Below are 22,735 nucleotides of genomic sequence, written 5' to 3' on the forward strand. Positions count from 1 at the left end.
AAGTTATATATTTGGTGTATTTTTTAAATCATTTTTTTCCCCCCAAGATCAGCACCAATTGGCTCCTTTACACTTTCACCATCTGTAAAGCTAATTTCCCCTGAAAGGATTTAATAATGAAATAAAACAATAGTTTACGGTGTCTTACAATAAAAACGACAGCCTCATCAATTCACAGATGCTGTGCCAAAAAACTAAGCAAATTGAATATGTGTGTCCAGTACTAGCACACACACTGAATGTTTACATTTGAGCAATAAGTATAAAACTTTTTCTTGTACACAAGCAAGCAATATACTGAAAATCAACATTTTTATCCATTTACAGATACAACTTGTTCTGTGGAACTGACATAGTATCTGTTTTTGCTAATCCAGCTGTAATAGCAGCTAAAAGAACTTCACTCACCAGCATCTTTTATCTTTCACTGTAGTCTCCTTATATAGATATTTCTGTGTTATGTGTTCTAAACATTTTTCTATGTGGTTTTGAGACATATATTATGAAAGTATGTAGCAAAGAGTGACATCTCAGTGCTCTACATAGGAAACTTTAGATTGGCCTGAATTCTGCCCGAAGTACAAATGCTATTATTACCTGGTCACAGTTGATATTTTCCAATCACAGCCCTTTCTTTTCCACTTATACTGCAGCCATTTATCAATTATTACAATAATTTTTCACTTTATTGATAAACTGTCAAGTCAAGTCAAGTTTATTTCTATAGCGCTTTTCACAACAGACATTGTCTCAAAGCAGCTTTACAGAAATCAACAGTGAAGGTGAATGGTGTGTATTTATCCCTGATGAGCAGCCGTGGTGACTGTGGCAAGGAAAAACTCCCTTAGATGTAATGAAGAAGGAACCTTGAGAGGAACCAGACTCAAAAGGGGAACCCATCCTCATTTGGGTGACATCAAGAGTTTGATCATAAATCTTTCAACAATACAGAACACTGGAGAGTGAGAACTAATCATGAGTACTGGAGTATAAGATTATAAGTAATGTTCTTTCTACAGTCTTATACAGTCTTTATGGTTATAAAACTAGGAGCTACTGAGCAACTCATAAAATAGCTCAACATTTGTGATCATCACAGATCCAGCAACAGCTTCTTCATACCAGAGCCTTTAAACACTCCAGGAGGTCCAGTGTTAAAACTCCACACATGTAGTGGGATCCAATTGGCACTGGTACGTCTCTAGGTGGTTCGGGATGTTTGCGAGTTCGGCATCTACTTCTTCAAAGGTCCATAATCTTCATGAGGTGGGACATGACCGGAGCTGGCCAAACCTCAGGATGACTCAGGATGGGAAGAGAAAGAGAAGCAGTGGAGAGGATTTAGCGTAGCTGCTGTTCATGATATTAACAGTACAAGTTGATAATGTGCATGTGATCAGATGTTCTGGAGCACAAGGTTATGATGTGATGTATGTTATGTGTGGGCTTTGCTAAAAAGATATGTTTTTAATCTGCACTTAAACTGGGAGAGTGTGTCTGAGCCCCGAACACTGTCAGGAAGACTATTCCAAAGTTTAGGAGCTAAATGTGAGAATGTTCTACCGCATTTAGTGGACTTTGCTATTCTAGGAACTATTAGAAGTCCAGAGTTTTGAGATCTGAGGGAGCGTGGCAGATTGTAGCGTGTTAAAAGACTGGAGAGATACATGGGAGCCAAACCATTTAGTGCTTTATAAGTAAGTAGTAGTAGTTTGAAGTCTATTCGAAACTTAACAGGAAGCCAGTGCAGGGATGATAAGATTGGGGTTATATGATCATATTTTCTTGACATTGTAAGAACTCTTGCTGCTGCATTCTGGATTAACTGAAGCTTGTTTATTAATGATGCAGGACATTCACCTAGTAATGCATTACAGTAGTCTATTCTGGAGGTCATAAACGCATGGACGAGCTTCTCTGCATCAGATATAGACAACATGTTTCTTAGCTTAGAAATATTTCTAAGGTGAAAGAAGGCTGTTTTTGTAACTTGGTTGATATGATTTTTGAAAAACAAGTTGCTGTCTAAAATAACTCCCAGGTCTTTTACTGTTGAAATAATGGTTACAGAACATCCATCTAAATGCAGGTTGAGATGCTGGAGCTTCTGTATACTGGTTTTTAGGCCGATGAACAAAATCTCAGTCTTATCAGAATTTAATAGTAGAAAGTTATGGGTCATCCAATCTCTTATTTCTTTAACACACTCAGTTATCTGAGCTAATTAAACTGTATCGCCTGGTTTTGATGAGATATATAGCTGGGTATCATCAGCATAACAATAGAAGCTAATTCCATGCCTTCTAATAATATTTCCTAAGGGAAGCATGTATATTGTGAAAAGCAGGGGTCCTAGAACTGAACCTTGTGGCACACCATAATTTACTAGCATTAGCCTGGATAACTCTTTATTTAAGTCTACGAAATGATAACGATCGGACAGGTAGGATTTAAACCAGCTTAATGCCTGTCCCTGAATGCCAATATAATTTTGTAAGCGATCTAGGAGGAGATCATGGTCTATAGTGTTGAATGCAGCACTAAGATCTAGTAAAACTAACAGCAAGATGAAGCCTTGGTCTGAAGCTAAAAACAGGTCATTAGTGATTTTAACTAGAGCAGTTTCTGTGCTATGATGGGGCCTAAAACCTGAAACTCTTCAAAGATATTGTTCTCTTGCAAGTGGGAACATAACTGGTCAGCGACAATCTTTTCTAAAATCTTAGACATAAATGGGAGATTTGAAATTGGTCTGTAATTCGATAGCGTGTTTGGATCCAGATTAGGTTTCTTAATGAGGTGCTTAATAACTGCTAACTTGAGGGATTTAGGGACGTGACCTAAAGATAATGAGGAGTTAATAATATTGAGAAGAGGCTCACCAGCTGTATGTAACACTTCCTTCAATAGATGAGTTGGAATGGGATCTAACTGACATGTTGTTGATTTAGCTTTGGTAATAATATCATACAGCTCTTCCTGTCCTGTACATGTAAAACAGTGTAGTTGTGGAGTTGTAGGTGAGATTGGGTCAGGAGATGCTGTCAGAGGTTGGACCGCCACAATTGTTTTTCTAATGCTATCATTTTTTTCAGTGAAGAAATTCATAAAGTCCTCACTACTAAACTGTGATGGAACACATTTTTCAGATACCTGATTTGTAGTTATTTTGGCTACTGTACTGAAAAGGAACCTGGGATTGTTTTGTGGTTTTCTATGTACAATACATTGTACTTTTTATATACTCTTAGTTCCTAGTTACCTTTCAAAAAACAGCAGCCTCACTTTTCTCTTATGAAGTGAAGCCTAATATATACATTTTTGCTTTGGATTACAATAATGAAAATGCACAAGGCTGAATTTCTTTTGTATTGCATCTAATACATTTCAGCAGCAAAAATTTACATATTTAATTTCATATTTGATTTATATTGATTGCTTGGTTGTTCATCCATTTTCAGAAATTGTAATTCTGTGTTTTGTTGCCAATTAAATGTTCATGAGATTTAAGTTTGACCTGATTTAGAGAACTAGTTGATTATTGGTTGATCTGATGCCTGATGCCTTCATCAGTGACATTCGAGATTGATCTGCACAATTCATCAATTCAAGGCACAGTTGGAAAAAAAAAAAAAAAAGGTTTAATAGAAATTTAAGCTGGACATTGTCCCTCTGAACATAGATGTATGCGGTGTATGGTAGCTCAGTGGTTAAGCCTCTGGATTATTAATTTAGAGTTTTAGGGGGTTTAAGCCCCCGTCTTGCTAAGCTGCCATTTGTGGAGGGCCCTAAACCCTCTGTGCTTTAGGGGCACTGTATGACCCCAGCTTCCTAACATTGCTGGGATATGTAAAGTAAGTAAAAAGGCCCCCATCCATGTGTTTATATTTTTTCTAAATTAATTTTTTAACCCTGAATCAGTGTTCCTCTTTTTGTTCTCCCTCTTTGTGATTCTGTCCTCAGTAAAATGCTGTGCTGGACAGATTAATACAAGCATATGAACACACTCTATACTGTGTGTTTGCATTTGTCAGTTAACACAGTCATGGCTGTGCAGCATACTGTACGAGCCTCTATCAAGGAATTCATAGCGCGTTAAGCCAAAGACTATTAAGACTCTTCCAGCTTCCTTTTGCGGCGTAGAAGCGAGTTGTTCCTATTAACTCCATCAACCCTGACCGGATTTGATGGCCACTAAAGAGCTGTGTAATTGAGAGATGTGCCACTTCAGTCTATTTTACAGTCTGCTAGATACTGACAGTGCGAATGCAGGGATGCAGTGGGTTTTACTAGCATGATTTTAATCGAGTTAAACGTTTATCGATGTAATAGTGTGCTCTATCTGAAAGAGTGTGTCTATCTTTAGCACTCATGCTTTGTATGCATACTGTCAATATACAGTACACATAGATTTACGTTATACTATACATTAAAACATGCATCTCCAGTCTGTATCAATGCACTTAACTAACTAGCTTGCTAAGTCAAAACATTATGTAGCCTTCGTTTGTTTGTTATTTGCCCAGTTATTTTGGCTACTCCATCGGAAACATGATTATTACTGCGTATGTCCGAAAACTCACGTGTCACATCCTGTCATCGGCAACCTTTTTACGACAGTCTAGTGAGATGGATTCTTTTGCACTGTACAGCTTCAAGAATTCCTTCGTGAATGAGGATGGTTCCACATCAACAGCCTAAAGATTCATGAAATACAACACAACGCAACACAAAAACTTTGACGATGGATATGAACTATAATTAACAGTCTGCTAAAATGGCTCAGGGCCACAGGATGCATTTAATTGCCAATGGTCTAACTGTAATGAATGGACAATCGGTGCCACAGAGATGATAATGGGTTCCCTTCTGAATCTGGTTCCTCTCAAGGTTTCTTCCTCATGCCATGTCAGGGAGTTTTTCCGTGCCACAGTGGCCACTTGTTTGCTCATCAGGAACAAATTTAGAATGATGACACAAAGTTACACATTGTTTTATAACCATTTTATCTTTGTAAAGACTCTTTGAGACAATGTCGATTGTTAAAAACGCAATACAAATAAAAATAAATTAAATTAAACACACACCATTTCACCTTATGCTACAGAATGCTACTTATGCTACTAAGAAAGAAGCTTTTACTTGCAATGTACATCACCGGACAGTGAAATCCTTTCATCACGTTTCCCAGCTTTTCAGGATTCAGTGACTGAATCTAAGGTTAAGTTTCCAAGAAAAGGCTTTGGATTTATAGTATCTCTGATTGGCATAAAGAGGAAATAACAATAAATGAAGTAAAAATATTGCAGTACTGAATTCCTTGTGAATGGAACAAAAGGCACAAAGGTCTAGACTGGTGCAACCAAAACGCTTCACTTCATAAAAAGACCCTTATATCATTAAAGCAAAAGTTTGCATTTCATTATATCTCTTTTTTCCCCCCCTCTCTCTCTCTCTCTCTCTCTCTCTCTCTCTCTCTCTCTCTCTCTCTCTTTCTCTCTTTCTCTCTCTCTCTCTGTCTTTCCTTCTTTGTGTGTGCATTGTTTCTATGATGTCTTGCCCAGAATACTGTTCCAGAAACACATACGGTTAGTTCTCTTATTGCTTTAGTGCCTTCAGGGTAAAAGCGACTATAGTGGTGTCTCCTCATTCTGGCCACTGTGGAGAGGCTTGAGGAATAAAAGTGTCTTCGTGCTGCTTTGATAAAAGCCACACAGTGCTGGAAGGCATCAGCTACTGGAACACTCATTCCATAATACCATGCAGTATTCGCTCAAAATGTAGCCTTTATGGAAAACCATGACCCATTAAGAACTAATAAAGATTGCTGTTGTCTCTGTTTGGGTGTCCCAGATTGTGTCTCGCTAGTGTCTCGCCAGATCATCAAGGACATTTTATTTTTGTTGCTTTGTGATGATCTGAATGCAGATAAACAAGCCGTATATAATGAAATAATATTCTTGCTAGATTTAGCATGGTGTGAATGGGTTTTTGCTGCTAGGAATGAGTGTGATATGAGCTGAATCAGAAAGAAATCTGTATGCGGTTTGATTGTTGATTTGATAGAATCTTTTTTTATATCATGTATTTTGTACCAAATTTTTTAAGCTGCATTAGCCAAACAGGCAAATTGAGCATGGTAAATTTGCTACATGTTTAAAAAATAGTTTCTGACTTTATAATTTAAGACGTACCAGAAAAAAAGAATGGTGTCAGGTACTTCTAACAATAGACAAAACAGGCTAACAAGCTAATATAACGTATTAGCAAACACGATTACTAAATTACTGTTATAGTAAACTAGCTACCTCACAAACTAGCATTATAGAATAAAGAATAAACTATAGATGAGAATGAAAAACAGATAAACATTGGTTAATGCTAAAGATAATTTAATGTACCATAATACTGTATAGTAAACAGACTTGCAGCTTAAAGTCAATAAAACCTTTTTGTACAATGATGCCAAGTTTGTTCTTAGACCTTAAATGTGTTGTACTAAATCTGCCAGACCTTCACTTCCTCCCCAACAACGACTACACAACACAGCCGACAATCCACTAGGTCTCTGTCAAGCTTCTTAACCTTAACAGAAGATGAGATACTGCAAGTCATCCAATCTTGCAATCCCACCACCTGTCTGCTGGATCCAATCCCCTCAACTATGCTTCAGACCATCACACAAGATCTCCTGCCCTTCATCTCCACAATCATCAATGGGTCATTAACATCTGGCTATGTACCAACTACCTTCAAGCAAGCAAGGGTCATTCCCATCTTGAAGAAACCTGCTTTGGATCCATCAGACATCAACAACTACAGACCGGTATCACCTCTCTCCTTTCTTTCTAAATCTCTGGAACGCACTGTTTTTAACCCACTGTCTGTCTATCTCTCACAGAACAACCTCCATGGTCCTAATCAGTCTGGGTTCAAAGCAGCACATTCCACAGAGACGGCACTTTTAGCTGTTTCTGAGAAACTTCATGCTGCTCAGTCAGCCAAGCTGTCATCTGTACTTATCTTCCTGGACCTTTCTGCAGCATTTGACACAGTCAACCACAAGACACTAATGTCAACCCTCAAGAGCCTCGGTATCTGCGGAACAGCATGAGAATGGTTTGCTTCCTACCTGGAAGGTCGCTCATACCAGGTAACATAGAGGGGATCCACATCTGCCCCGTGCAGACTCACCACTGGTGTCCCATAAGGCTCGGTACTTGGTCCCCTCCTTTTCTCCCTCTATACCCACTCCATTGGTGAAGTCATCCTCACATGGGTTTTCCTATCACTGCTATGCAGATGACACTCAACTAATCTTTTCTTTCCCTCCATCAGATACCACAGCTTCCGCTCGGATATCAGCATGCTTGACAGACATATCTTCATGGATGAGTGCTCACCAACTAAAACTCAACCCCAGCAAAACAGAACTGCTGGTCATTCCAGGTGATTCACCTCCAGGACAAGATCTCCAAATAACACTTCATGACTCTCTGCTCTCCCCTTCGGCCACTGCTCATAACCTTGGGGTAACTATGGACAATGAACTGTCCTTCTTCCGACATGTCACTAATGTTGCTCGTTCTTGTCGATTTCTTCTCTATAACATCCGAAAGATTCGACCATTTCTGTCCATACAGGCTGTCCAGGTGCTTGTTTAGTCTCTTGTCATTTCAAGACTTGACTACTGCAACTCTCTGCTGGCAGGTCTTCCCTAAATGCTATTTGTCTACTGCAAATGATCCAAAACGCAGCTGCACGACTTGTGTTCAATCATCCCAAGTTCTCCCACACCACCCCACTGCTGCGCTCCCTTCACTGGCTTCCAGTAGCTGTACGTATCAGATTCAAAACACTAATGCTTGCCTACCAGGCCAAAAATGGACCGGTGCTGGTCCATTTTTGGCCTTGTAGGCAAGCATCAGTGTTTCTTACCTCAGTGACCTTTATCACATCTCGCACTGCACCACGCTGTCTGAGATCCTCCAGCACTGCTCGACTGGTACCTCCTTCTCTCAGAATGAGGGGTAAGTACACTTCAAGGCTCTTTTCTGTTCTGGCACCGAGGTGGTGGAATAAACTTCCCCTAGATGTCCGTACAGCAGAGTCCCTGACTATCTTCAAGCGACGACTGAAGACCTACCTCTTCCTAAAATACTTAATTTAGCACTTCCAAGCTTGTAAAATTCAAGAGTTATATTTGTATTGAGTTTGTTATCTGGCGTACCAGTGTAGATTTATTCATTACTAGAGACTCAAAGCACCTTTGTACGTTGCTCTGGATAAGGGTGTCTGCTAAATGCCCCAAATGTAAATGTAAATGTAAATGTACTAAATAATGAGCTAGCATCAAAGAAATTTAGGGAAAAACACAAATTAGCTTTATGTTTATTCATAGCATTTGACTGACACCCTTATTAAGAAAAATGCTCAGGAGCCTTGCTCAAAAGTGATAACTTGGTGGTACTGGGATTTGAACTCATGACCTGTTGAGCCAAAACTTTAACCAATATTTTATAGAAAACAGTTTAATCTGTTGATAGAGGGAAACCACAAACGAAAACAAACAAAGCTTGCTAGTTATGGACTTTTGTTGTAAGTAAAGTGTATCATATCAATTAGCATTATAGTGAACAAGCTAATATATGAACTGCAGTTTATGCTAAATATTTCATTGAAGTAACAAGCTAAGTGACATTTCAGGTACTGTATACCTGCTGCCAGTGCAGATGTGTGTGTGTGTGTGTGTGTGTGTGTGTGTGTGTGTGTGTGTGTGTGTGTGTGTGTGATAATTGCCCTAATGATAAACATATTCAATGAGTGTGTGTTCAACCTAAGGCAGTGTCCGTGCTTGTATAAGCGAGCAAAAAATAGGGATAAAGCGCACTTTGAAGGACCCATTTTAGGAAGAGTCCTCCGAGAGGCAAACGAGCCATGTCCTGATCATTTTGTTGCCATGGAAACAAAATAACTCAGGGGGAGAAATTCCATGCTGGCATCCCCTTAATGACAGTGACTGTTGTATTCATGCTGTGATATTATTAAACTGTTGAGAGTGTCATTGTGTGAGTGCCATTTGCTTGCTTGTCTCTGTACTCTGTTTTGTATTTATGTGTGTATGTTAGATGGGGTTTATGGTCATGTTGATGGTGGCCTTAATGTGCTGTGTTGGTGGAATTGGCATTAGTGGGGTTGTTGTGGGTTTAGTAATGTTTGTGGAGTTGGTGGGTATACGTTTTTTTTGTCTGGTAGTCAAGGTGGGGTTATTCACAGCGACAGTGGTGCTGGTGGTGGGTTAGTTCTTGGGCTTGTGGTTTCTCTGCAGGTTTGTATTGTTTTGGTGGTGTTACTGGAGGTTTTACTGGTTAGTTTTGTCTTTGTTCATATTACTAAAAAAATAATAATAATGCTATAGTTCCTCTCAACAGAGTTTTAGGCTGATGGTATCTTAAGTTTGTATTCTAGCAAACCAGTGTTGATTTATTCAAAGTACAAAATTGTATGTCGCTCTGAATTAAGGCGTCCGTAAATGTAAATGATGGTAAAGTTGTTGATCTTGTGGTTTTGCTGATGTTGGTAGCATGTAAGTGGAGATTTAATGCATTTACATTTTACATTTATAATTCTGGCATATAGCAGCTGCTATTATCCAGAGCGACTTACAACTGAGCAGTTGAGGGTTAAGGGTCTTGCTCAAGGGCCCAGCAGTGGCAGCTTTGTGGTGCTGGGATTTGAATTTGTAAAGTCCAATGTCAGCCCAATGAGCTACCACCTCCCCAATGCTGGCTAATGCTGGGGTTATAATGGCATCAGTAGCGAGGTTGTGGATCTTTTGATGATGTTGACAAAATTGTTCATATGTTTTTGGTGGTGTTTTTTGTACTGTTGTTGGAGTTATTGGTGCTGGTAGGCTAGACGATATAGTTTTAGTGGTGTTATGTTAGTTGATTGGTTGGTGTTAGAGTTTGTTTTGTGTTGGTGGTGGTGTTTGGTGGGGCAGCAGTGGACAAAGGATGTACTTACGTTAAAAGTATCCCTTCAGACCTTTATTTGAGTAAAAGTACCAAAGTATTTACCTTCAAATGTACGTAAGTATCCAAAATATTATGATTTATTATGTCTATAATGTTCCTATTATCATTTTTATCACAAGACCCTTTGCTTAATCAACTCAGTTTATCTGAAAAGATTTTAATGTGACTCTCAGCACACTGATCTATCATAGAATTATTATGATAGAATTATATTAATGAGTCAAACACTGATTGATTTCTATTCAAATGATCGTTAACCCAAAACCTTCGTTTCAACTACAAAATAATTCACACAAATAATCCAATGGGTGTTGTGGCAAGTTAAAATCAGGAGTTTCTTCCATCATTTATTCCTCTCTAAATGTTCTGTTGAACTGATGATGAACTGTATGTTGGTGATCAGTAGATACACCAAGCGCCGATCAGAACAAGTTCAAAACAGAGCGGGAATGAAATTGAAATACTTCAGTAAAGTACAGATATGTGAATTAGCCACTTAAGTACCTTAACGAATAACATTTGCTTCGTTACTGTCCATCACTGTGGTGGGGTTGGTAGGGTTGTTGGTGCTGGTGGTAATGGTGATGTGGCCAGTGCTGCATATTATCTCAGTGTCGGTGGAGTTATTGGTGTTTGGCTGATGGTTGATTGAGGTCTGATTGACACTTCACTTTGAAACCTTGTCTTATAGAGAAAAAAAACATGCTTTGCATTTCCACTCCATTGCCCGCATTGCGAATGTGAAGTGTGTGATCGCCCTGTTTGCATAATTATGAGCAGCGCATGGCTGTGTAAAGGGCTGCGTGTAGCCTCTGGCCTGATCTGTGTTCTGCCCACAAAAAGCAAATTAACCCCCTGCTGAGTGAATCAGTGCTTCATCTCCATCTCAATTCTCAAGCTTATACACTGCATCAATTGTGTCAGGTTGAAGGTTTGATTTTCGTACAATTTCCCACCTCCACATTGTTGTGCATTTTTTAAATTGTACCCCCGGGGAAAGAAAATCATGCAAATCATACGAGGGAGAGAATTTCCTTAAAGATAATGTGATGTGGCTTCATCACACAATGTTCACAACAATCATCTTTATTATTTATTCTGCAATACATATGCTTCAAGTTTGTATTTATTTTTGTAAAAAAAAAAAAAAAAGTTTGAAACACAACAATACATATTCCTTCTTTATTCACATAAACAGACACGTATATACTGTATACAGCCATTATTAATAGCTTATCCGGGTACAAATTGATTCCTGGAGCCAGACAGGTCATGTGGGAGCCTGTAATAAACTATCATCATGTTGGGAGGAAACGTCAACCCCATCTTCATTTAAATGATAATGGAGGCCGCAGGAGGTACAATTAAAGTGACAGTAACCTGGTTGTTTCAGGGTTGCTTTGTCTCGCAAAGAAAAATGGATAGTAGTGAATGTGTCTGGTTTACAGCTCTGTGGGTAGAGATAACACACACAAACACTTACACATACAGCAGGAGGACCGTACTGTATCCTGGTGATACTTGAAGAGGTGATTTAGAGTGTCTTTTTTCTTTCCTTTTATAAGACATGCTGAGGCGTCACTTTTTTTCTAATGAAATATGACATAATTATGCTGTTAGTGGGGTTTTTTCAGTCACTTGCAGACATTTAAGAAAACAGAGTCTCTTGCCTTAACATTTTGCATTTGTCAAAACAATACAATTCTTTTTGTAAATGTTCCACAACTCAATTTTTGTATACTAAATCTATTTTTTTTTATGTTGTACAGTGAAAATGTAAAAACGTGGCTCTATAACTGAAACCAAACATAAACATGAAATATATTTATAACCAAAAACAGCTGAAAGAAATATATTTTATAGCAAGACATTTTATACTGTTTGGACAAACAGATTAAATGGATCTGTATTTTCTTGCCAAGACAAAATTTGTGTTATTGATTATATGGAATTGGGGATTGTGCTGTTGCAGATTGTACTTGTGGTTGAAATTGTAAGTGGTATTGCTTTTTGTAGTATGGGGCGATGGTGTTGATTGTGCTGTTGGGGTTGTTATTGTTTTTGAAAGTAATACAGTGTTGGGATGGTTTGTGTTGAAGTCGATTGTGCTGTTGTTGGTATTGTATTATTTGCATTTTGGTAGTTGGTGTTTGCTTTGCTGTTGTTTGTGGTATTGCAGTGTTGAAATGGTTTGTGGTGGTGTTGATTGTGCTATTGTTGGTGGTATTGCAGTGGTTTACAGTGGTGTTAATTGTGTTGTTGCAGTTGTTCTTGTTGTAAAAGGAATTGCAGTGTTTGCTTTTTTTGGTGATGATGATTCTGTTGATGTGGTTATTGTTGTTAGAGGTATTGCATTGTGGGTGTTGGTGTTGGTTGTGCTGTTGTTGGTAGTATTGCAATTTGATGTTATTGTTATAGTTATGGTTGGAGTGGTTTGTGGTGGTGGTGTTGATTTTGCTTATGTAGTTGTTGTTGTTGTTGTTGTTGTTGTTGTTATTGTTGAAGCTATTTTATTGTTGGAGTGATTCATGGTGGTGTGGATTGTGCTGTTGTGGTTGTTATTGTTATTAGAGGTATTGCAGTGCTGGAGCCCTGGTGGTGATGCTGCTGTTGTTGGTCGTATTGCAGTGTTGAAGTTGTTTATGGTCGTGTTGATTGTCCTGTTGCATTTGTTATTGTTGGATGTGTTATTGCAGTGTTGGTGTTATGGCTGCTGGTGTTGACTGCGCTGTTGTGGTTGTTATTGTTGGATGCAGTATTGTAGTGTCAGAGCCTTTAAGAGTGGTGTTGGTTATGCTGTTATTGCAGTTTTTGGTTTGTGTTGGTGTTGGCAGTGCTGTTCTAGTTGTTGTTGTTGGTATTGCAGTGCTGTAATGGTTTATGGCGGTGTTGATTGTGCTGTTGCAGTTTGTGTTTGTATGTGTGTGTAGCTTATTGTAGGTGACGAGTAAATAATGCATATGTAGGTTTGGTGACTGGTAATGTAGAAGTTTTTTTTCTGTGTTGTGATGGTGAAAGTAAGTGTCTTCTATTAAGCATTGAGCTTTGATGGTCTGCTGTGTTCTGCATTTGAAACCGTCTGGTTTATATGCAGAATGTTACAGATTTTTGTGCAAGGCTTCTTGCCTTTAGCACCGTAAATATTTGGCAGGTATTCAATGGAGTAATCAGAGTTTCCATAAAATGCAGATGGTCTCCTGATTGTAATTTGCATGTGTGATTAACTCCATTCAGAATGACACCAGCTGCCCAAAGCTCCACTAAACATCTGTCTAAGAGACTGTGTATATTTGCATGTGTGCATGATTGACTTGTGTCATCATTGACATTTTTTCTCTACAAGATGCCCTTCGTGGATCATGAAGCTTGATGATGGTGTTTGATTTGATTGACTAAGAGAAAGAAGAGAAAGAAGTAATAAAATATATTTTCACAGTAAACATCCGATCTGAATCAGGATCGCATGTTTTTGGGAGGTGTGTGTGTGTGTGTGTGTGTGTGTGTGTGTGTGTGTGTGTGTGTGTGTGTGTGTCTGGAAGCAAGTGCATTGAAGTGTGAAATGATTCTGTTAGTGTGTCATCTGTTTCCCTCATGTTGTAGCACCATCTCAAACCCAATACAGCCCACTACTGAGAGATCCACATCAATAAAAAAGCTAAAATGCTAAAGAAATAACAGTGTGTGATTTGTTTCAAATTAGGAATGCATCTATGTGATACTCATATTATATTATTTTATCATTGTAGAGTAGTGTTTACCAAACACCAATAAAAAACAGCCATGTACCAATAATGTAACCATCAACAACAACCACACTAGCAACTCAATTAACATCATTAATTTTACAAAACTAACAACTCCATTAACACTACCAAAACCACAATAACAATTAAATCAACACCACCAATCCCATAACACAAACAAATCCATTTATACCACAAAACCCCAATATCAACAATTCCATTTGCACCACCAAACTAACACCAGTGACTCCACTTACACCACCAAACCTCAAAAACTCCACTTAAACCACCAAACTCACAATAACAAAACCACATTGATAATTCCATTAAAAGTACTAAACTACAACACGAACGCATTCATGAACCCACCAAACCACAACAATAAAAACTCAATTTACACCACAAAAAACTACAACACTAACAACTCCATTAACATGACCACAATCACAACACCAACAACTCCATTAAAAATACTAAACTCACAACCCCCCCAAATCCATTAATACCACCAAACCACAACACCAACAATCTTTTAACACCACCAAACTTAACAACTTCAATAAAATACCAAAACCACATCACCAACAATAACAATTCCACTAAAACCACAAATTGCATAACACCAACATCTCCATTAACAATACCAAAAATACACCACCAATGCTTCCATTACACCCCCAAATCAGAACACCAACAACTTCACCAAACTCACAACAGCAATATCTTCATTACACCACCAAAACCACAACACTATTAACGCCAATAATTTTACCAAAACCACACCAACAATTCCATTTACATGACCAATAGCTACACCAAACTTACCATTAACATCTGCCCAATCACAACACTAACAACTCTACTAACACTACCAAACCCACAACACCAACAATTCCATTAACATCACCAACTCCCAACACCAACAAACTGCATTAAAAACCAAACTCACAACAGAAAAAACTTAATTAACACCAAAACTACAACACCAACAACTCCATTCACAGTCACAGAATTTACACCAACTACAATAAAACTACCAAATCCACAACACCAGCAATTTCTATAAAACCACCACACAACTCCATTAACATCACCAAGACTACTCTGCTAACACCAACAATAACAATTAACAATAACAAAAACTCCATTAACAACATAGAAATTGAACTACCAACAAACCACCAACATTAACAGCTCCAGTTGAACTATATCATTTATGCTTAACTACCAGCAATCAAACACCTTCAATACAATATATATCTGCATAGAGCATACAGCATAACCAAGGACTCATCACATACCAGTCACAACTCTTTAACCTCCTTTCTCCCAGGAGGAAACATATCTTTCTATATCAACAACCTCATTAAAACCAACTCTTCTACTGGTAAACAGTCCGATTGCATCTTTGTTGAGACTCGGGACCATCCCTCAGTCAGGTCAGCTATAAGACTGACTACTGTTCCAACGGGGGTGTAATTACCCAACACTGGGAGCGCTATAATCTCTGTGTAGGTCGCGTGATTATAGCAGAATGCACCCTCCATGACATACACTTCAGTCTCTTATACAGCATACCACAACCACACATACTTCCATAAAGAGAAAGAATAGAAACTTTGTACCACTAGGCATGGAACAAGAAAACACTTTTAATGTAAATGTAAATGTTTTTGGTTGTATGCAAATTGCTTTCTTTATGAAATACCAGCTGGAACCGGAAAGCTGCAGAAATCTGCATTGCTTTTAACAATATAAAAGCACAACCTAACGTGTTCTGTGGAAACTTTAATACCACAAAAACAACAGCACTACCACCACTAATATCAGAACACCAACAACTCCATGTATACCACTAACCACCCAACAATCCTCACTATCCCAACAGCACCAAATCCACAACACCAACTTCACTAATATCACCAAAACCAGATCATCTACTCCAACATCATCAAAACCACACCAAAAACAACCTTATTAACACCACCACAACCACATCAACTATCACAGCCACATCAACGACTCCAATAACACTACCAAACCCACATTAACTACTCCACTATGACTATCAAAACACACAAATATTTCACCACCACAACCACATCAACTACTTCACTATGACTACCAAATCACACAACTATTTTACCAACACCACCAAAATCACATCAACCACTCCAACATCACCAAAATCACATCACCCACTCCAACACCACCAAAACCACATAAACCACTTCAACACCACCAAAACCACATAAACCACTCCAACACAACCAAAACCACATAAACTACTCCAACACCACCAAAATCACATCAACCACTCCAACACCACCAAAACCACATAAACCACTCCAACACCCCCAAAATCACATCAACCACTCCAATACCACCAAAATCATATCAACCACTCCAACACCACCAAAATCATCTCAAACACTCCAACACCACCAAAACCACATAAACCACTCCAACACCACCAAAACCACATAAACCACTCCAACACCACCAGAACCACATAAACTATTCCAACACCACCAAAATCACATTAACCACTCCAACACCCCCAAAATCACATCAACCATTTCAACACCACCAAAACCAAATAGACTATTCCACCAACACCACCAATACTACAAACACCACATCAACCACTCCACCAATACCACCAAAACCAAAGCACCAATAACTCCACAGACATCATCTTAATCACATAAACCACTTCACCAACATCACCAGAAGACCAACAAACAGGATCCCCAACAGCAAGTGCAGAAGAAGCATCAGCATGAATGATCCAGCTCTGACATCATGCACAGCCTGAAAGAGAAGGATTTGAATCATGATCATCGACCAACAGAGAATTATCATCATCCTGATAGCAGCTTGCTCCTGTCACTGATAACCAACCACCTTTTTTTTTCAAGCCATTTCAACTTCCTTGCATGATTGGGATTTACTCACTACAGTATGCCGTGAGTTACGCCGCTTGTGCGAGTTCAGGTTGTCTTCATCATTCTTCATCATCCTCTCAATCTTACTATGTTCTTCACTTCTTTCTCACACACTCACAGAGATCGATGCCTTGTGTTGAAATGTTTATGGGGGACAAAGCAGAAACAGTGTTTTTTTTTTTCAGACAATACCATCTATCTCAACTGTTCATTATTGCAACTGTCCTTTAAATCTCTCTGAACCAGCAAAACCCCCCGAGTGTGTGTGAGATATATATTTAGCAATGGCTTTAACCAGCAGCAAATGAAATGCTTGTTGTATTTCACAATGGCAGAAAACCCGATAAACCATGCGCAAATTGCGGTTTATCAATGTCGCAGTTTCAACAACAGCTTTTGGCAGTGATTGCATCGATCGTTTCCTGCGTCTTGTTAAGGATAGATATACCAAGACCTGACACCATCATTGATTTGTTTTACGTCCGATGAAGACATTAGGAAGCAAAAATTCCTCAGTAATTTGCTCATTTATTTAAGCTACATATTAACACAAGGCAAGCATGGAACATAACGCATGTTTTTTTTTTTTTTTCCATTCAGTTGCTTATCATGTTCTTAGAAAACGCTCAGATGGATTAAAACAATGTTCTTCTTTGATCTTGATCTTGAAAATCTAATTATCTGCCAGTGCAGTAACAATTACACTTGGTAAGATTTCAAAAAAATAAGAAAACATATTTAGGCTTAAAAACCAAAAAAAACTAAATGTAAACTAAAATTTGCATTAAAACACTTGTTCCAAGCAGTCGATGAAGTCTAATTATCTTAAAACTATCCTGTTAATGATTTTTAAATCATTTAGGTTTTCCCCTTATTTGTGTGAAAAGATCCTAAAATCACAGTTACTACAAAGGGAACTTACTCTTAATCAAAAAATTGTCATTATATATTCAGCCTTAAAATTAGACAAAGCATTTAAACTAATAACAAGATTATTATTCAAATCGAGACCAAAAACAATTAATTATGCAAATGAAAGTTCTCTTGTAACACAGCAGTTACGATGCAAAAACTAAGCGAAATCATTACTTGCTGCTTCTCAAAATACTTAGAACTTATTACAGCATAAAACATTATTGAATGTATTTTGTCATTACTGAACGATGAAACATATTCAACATGAGAAACTACAATCAAACTACAGAACAACGTAGTAAAAAGCTATATGTATTTTGCATAAAGAAGAAAGTTCCAAAATATTATAACAATTCTGGATGATGTTTGGAAAGAATGTGATGGTTAAATACTGAAGACTCTTATAATTTATTATTAAGTGGTGAATAAATGGGTTAAATGCATTTGGAATAAATGATACTAATGAACAAGTACCAAGTGTGATTATTGAGCATGTTTTACTGGGCAACATTAAAACCAGTTATTACAACTAAAACAAAGAAAAAAAAAAAAAAAAAAATGATTTTAAATTATGCCTCTGATGGTAATTAACCTCAATTTGCAGGTAAAATAACAAACTTTAAGCTTTACGTAAGAAAAAGAAATAATAATGTTGCACAATCTGGTCTTTCGAAGTATTTTATTCTTAAAATAAATGTAAAAGAATACGAAGATAAGATCATTGAAATAAGATCCAAAAGATTTTTATGGCTAGAATTAAAATTGGAATAAAATTTTTATTTGTCACATAAACATTCATACAGAGTACGACATGCAGTGAAATGATTTTTACGACTGTCTGACATTTAAACATCAAAAAGAAAGAAAGAGAAAATAAGGATTAAAAAAGATTAAGTACATGAAAACAAATGTATATACATGATTGTGTTGACTAGATGAGGGGTTTTTTTGCCGTGCAGGCACAGTGCACTGTTTCCTGTTTCCAAATCCAGGGTTTGTTCACTGTGGTCTGGAATTGGGCCCAACAAAGCAATTTAGTGGACTGTCCTGAAAAAAAAAAAGATTGTCTTATATTCTGCAACTCCATCTCATCCAATCACATATAGTTGGAACGAAAGTAATGATAGGACACACCGTATCCATGCCAGGGACATCTCCTTTTCTCTCAAAGGAAATTGGGCTCTGCATTGGATATAGAAGCATAAACTCATCTGCTCTAATTCTTTCCTGTGCCGGGAAAGTGTGTATGAGCTGTTACTATGGAAACCATTTACGTTACATTGACAGTGTTTAGCAGGCGCTCTTATCCAGAACAATGTACAGTTGTCTCATTTATCTTAATGAGCAGCTGAAGGTTAAGGGCTTTGATCAAGACCCCAGCAGTGGCAGTTTGGTATTGCAGGGATTTCAACTTACATTTGTGGGGTTTGAGACTCACTCTGTTTACGTGAAAGTTTTATTTTTTTAATGTAGGTTTCCACACCATCACCTTCAAAATAGTCTTGTTGCACAGCAATACAGCGCTCCCTGTGTTCCTGCCACTTCTGGGATGTGTCCTAGAAGTCTTCTTTCCAAGCTATCAAGCTTTTGCGATTCTGGGTTTTTCTGTAATGGTGTCAAAACAGTGACCGATGATCTGGATCTTCATCTTCAAGAAGAGGGAGAAGTCCACAGGAGCCAAATCTGGCGAGTAGAGTGGGCGCGGAAGTGAGATTGTGTGGATTGTTCTCTGGTTTGCCGAAGTTGCCAAATGTTTTTTTTTTACTTTCTGGTCTCTCATCGTCTTCTGATGTTCTTCGTACCACTTAAAACACCTCAAATGACTCGTAGCAGCATCGCTGTACAATATGTCCAACGTATGTCATGTCAAACGTCTCTGTGGCAGATTTGCCCAGTTTAACGCAAAGTTTCACGTTAGTTTTACGTTCTAGCTGTCCTGGATGAAATCGCAGACGTGGTATCGCACGTGATCTGAATAGCACGAGTTAGCAGCACTGAAGTAAGTAAATGTACAGCATGTTTGAACTGAATGTGTTTTTAGATTCCACAAAGATGATAAATGGTTGGACTTTTTCGGTGTAAGGAAAGTTTACTGTTTCAGATTTATGAGTGTATGGGACTGTGTGAATTTTGATCGTTTGATTCTTGTCACTTGGCTTCAATGGAGTGGTAGCTTAGTGATTTAGGCAGTGGTCTTTGACTCAGAAGGTCATGAGTTCAAATCCCAGCCATACCAAGCTCATGGGCCCCTGAGCAAGACTCTTAACTACTCCACTGCTCCCTTTTATAAATGAGACAAACGTAAGTCACTCTGGATAAGCGTGTAGGCCAAATTGTGTAAATAATGTTGAAAGACTGAGGAATCTGTGTTTATCGCAGTTTTGAGTTCTAAACCAGTGTGTGGAATCTGTTCAGTGAAGAACCCTGATGAGTTGTATCTTCATTTCAGACAACAGAGACAGAGCACAGACAGGTAGCTATGCTTTTATAATCTTCTTTTACTGTTTTTTTTTGTTTTTGTCTTCCCAAGCCTGCTGTTTGCAAAACCTATTTCAGTAAAGAATAACTCCATCCTGTTAGCACTACATAAAAAAAATTCTTTCCCAGGCCAGGACACACAACCCTTCTGTCCATCATTGTTTGTTTAATTGTGATCCTTATGTGCAGTGTGACTCTTGGCTTGACATGAATAGGATTTCTGAGATCCAGGATAGTAAAAAGTTATACTAGGGTGGGATCAGTTTATCTGAATGATCACATACTTGTGCGTCTTCTTTGCAGTAAAACCGCATGCGAATAGCTATAAATCAGGCTCTTTTCTAAAGATGCCAGATGTTTGCAGTATAAACGGTGATATCTTAGTATTACTAGATCATTCATTTATTTAAAGAATGCTACAATAGTGGGATTGTAGCACGCATAGGTGAAAATAAAGTGAGGGACCTGACCAAATATAGGATTCTTTTATAATAAGCAATTAACTGCTTTCTTGTCCCATCAGCTCCTGCATGTCACATGACTGTCGCTTAGCACTTACATATGCTCTTTGTGACAGAAGATATAACCTCAACCTTTACAGCATCCATTATCTTCCATGGTCATAGTTTTGTTTTGTGTTTACAAGCTATGCTCTTAAATGCATTTCTGTTTTTATTACATGACGCCCCTAATGAAGTCAAAGCGCGGACAAAACCATGGACAAATTTCTACATTTACATTTATGGAGCCTTGCTGAAGGAACCAGTAGTGGCATCTCGGTGGTCCTCGGATTTGAACTTATGACTTTCCGAGCTATAGTCTAGTGCCTTAACCACTGAGCTACCAATCAAAGTTGTGACCCAAATACTCAGTTGGCCTGGAGTGTTATTTATAGATACATTTATGGCATTTGGCAGACATAATTATCCAGAGCAACTAACATTTATCTCATTTTTACAACTGAGCAAATATGGGGTTAGGGTCCTTACTCTAAGGGCCCGGCATTGGCAGCTTGGTGACTCTCAGATCGACCTTCAAATTAAAAGTCCGATCTCGTAACCACTAAGCGATCACCTCATTTACAGTGTTACAACTCATCGCAGAAAAAAAAATCTATATTATTTAAATATTTCAAGCCATATTTGCTTCTAAGTCCTGACTAAAATGAAACAAATCCAAAATGTAAATATTATATGATGTTTATATTATGTTTATTTGCACATGGAGCCTTTGGAAAAACGCTATTTCGTTCTGCTTTGCACATTGCAGCGTGGCTGAATGACAATAAAGTTCACTTTAACTTGACTTTGACTAAAGTCTAGTCAAACCTAAACCTGTGAGTGATAAACATGTCGCCCAAAACATTTACCATTCAAAAAGAGCCAATTACAAAACATCTGTATAGATATAAATGTTGCTGTCATGTTTTATACCCTCATTTTTCTTACATGGTCACAGCTTCCTGTTCTTTTCCTTCCTCATCTATTATTCATCTTCCATTTCATTTAAATGTCCATATCTGGTCACAAATCCTCTAATAATGCGATGTTATCCATGTTTGCTACTTACGTTCTTTATCTTCCAAGCAAATTAAGAGATACATGTTACATTTTTTATCTCCTGACATCCAGAGTCACTCAACCTAAACCCAGTCCAGATGGTTAGATGAGTGCAGAAAGACCAAACAAATGAGCTCGGCATGTAGGAATCTTTCAGGAAGTGAGCTCGAGCTTTTTTGTGAAGCTGCTTAAAGATGTGAAAGATGGGAATGTGTTAAACCTCACTGTGGGTACGAAGAAAGGAAAAACATGAGTGCGTTTGGTTTGTTATTGTGGAAGTCCAAATGGGGCAATTCATCACTGTGTTTCTGTGGAAACTGGTGAGAATGGGGATAAATGTATAAATCAGTTGGTACGTCCCTAAATAACTCAGGTTTGTTGACGGTGGTGTGGTGGGTCGTCTCTTATCCCAGAGATCCCTCATGTCTGTGTTAACTTCTGTTTCTCCCTTTTAGTTATGCTGCCATAGCGAGTCTTGCCGGAGTCCAAACTGCACAGTGATATTAACTTTCATACAACAATAAGGACACTTAATAATTCATATCCTTCTCTTCCTGTCACCCTCTCTCTCTCTCTCTCTCTCTCTCTCTCTCTCTCTCTCTCTCTCTCTTTCTTTCTCAGTCGAGTTAAACATGAGGTTCCAGTGACCACTGTTCCTGACCCACTCCTCTCCTGGGATCTGCTTACTCCATCCCAGCCTGCCTCTGGATAGTGTCCTCCTCGATTGGAGGCCACTCTGTGCAGCTTGGGACGGTTTCCTCATCAACGCTCAGGGGATCCATGAAAATCCGACGTAAGAACGGGAGCTTTGAGGATGGATTTGGACTGTAGTTAATGTCAACAGTCTGCTACACTGACTCAGGATTACAGTTTGCTTCTGATCACCATCACTGCACCTCAACATCGTTTATCTGTAATAAATGGACATTCGGTGCAACCCAGATGAGGATGGGTTTCCTCTTGAGTCTGGTTTCTCTCAAGGTTTCTTCCTTATGACATCTCAGGGAGTTTTTTCTTCATCTCAATCGCCACCGGCTCGCTCATCAGGGATAAAC

At 38.4% G+C, this 22,735-nt stretch overlaps 1 long non-coding RNA gene across 1 annotated transcript; it reads right to left on the reverse strand.

The window, feature by feature from the left end:
- Nucleotides 1-699: 699 nt before the first annotated feature.
- On the reverse strand, nt 700-2,647 carry LOC310735953. The gene is made up of 2 exons (XR_014536410.1): nt 1,485-2,647; nt 700-1,451 (listed from the first exon to the last, which is right to left on the reverse strand). It is a non-coding gene; the product is annotated as an uncharacterized lncRNA (long non-coding RNA).
- Nucleotides 2,648-22,735: the final 20,088 nt, after the last annotated feature.

Source organism: Silurus aristotelis, assembly GCF_946808225.1.
Source record: "Silurus aristotelis genome assembly, chromosome: 2".
In the NCBI taxonomy this organism is placed as follows: Eukaryota; Metazoa; Chordata; class Actinopteri; order Siluriformes; family Siluridae; genus Silurus; species Silurus aristotelis.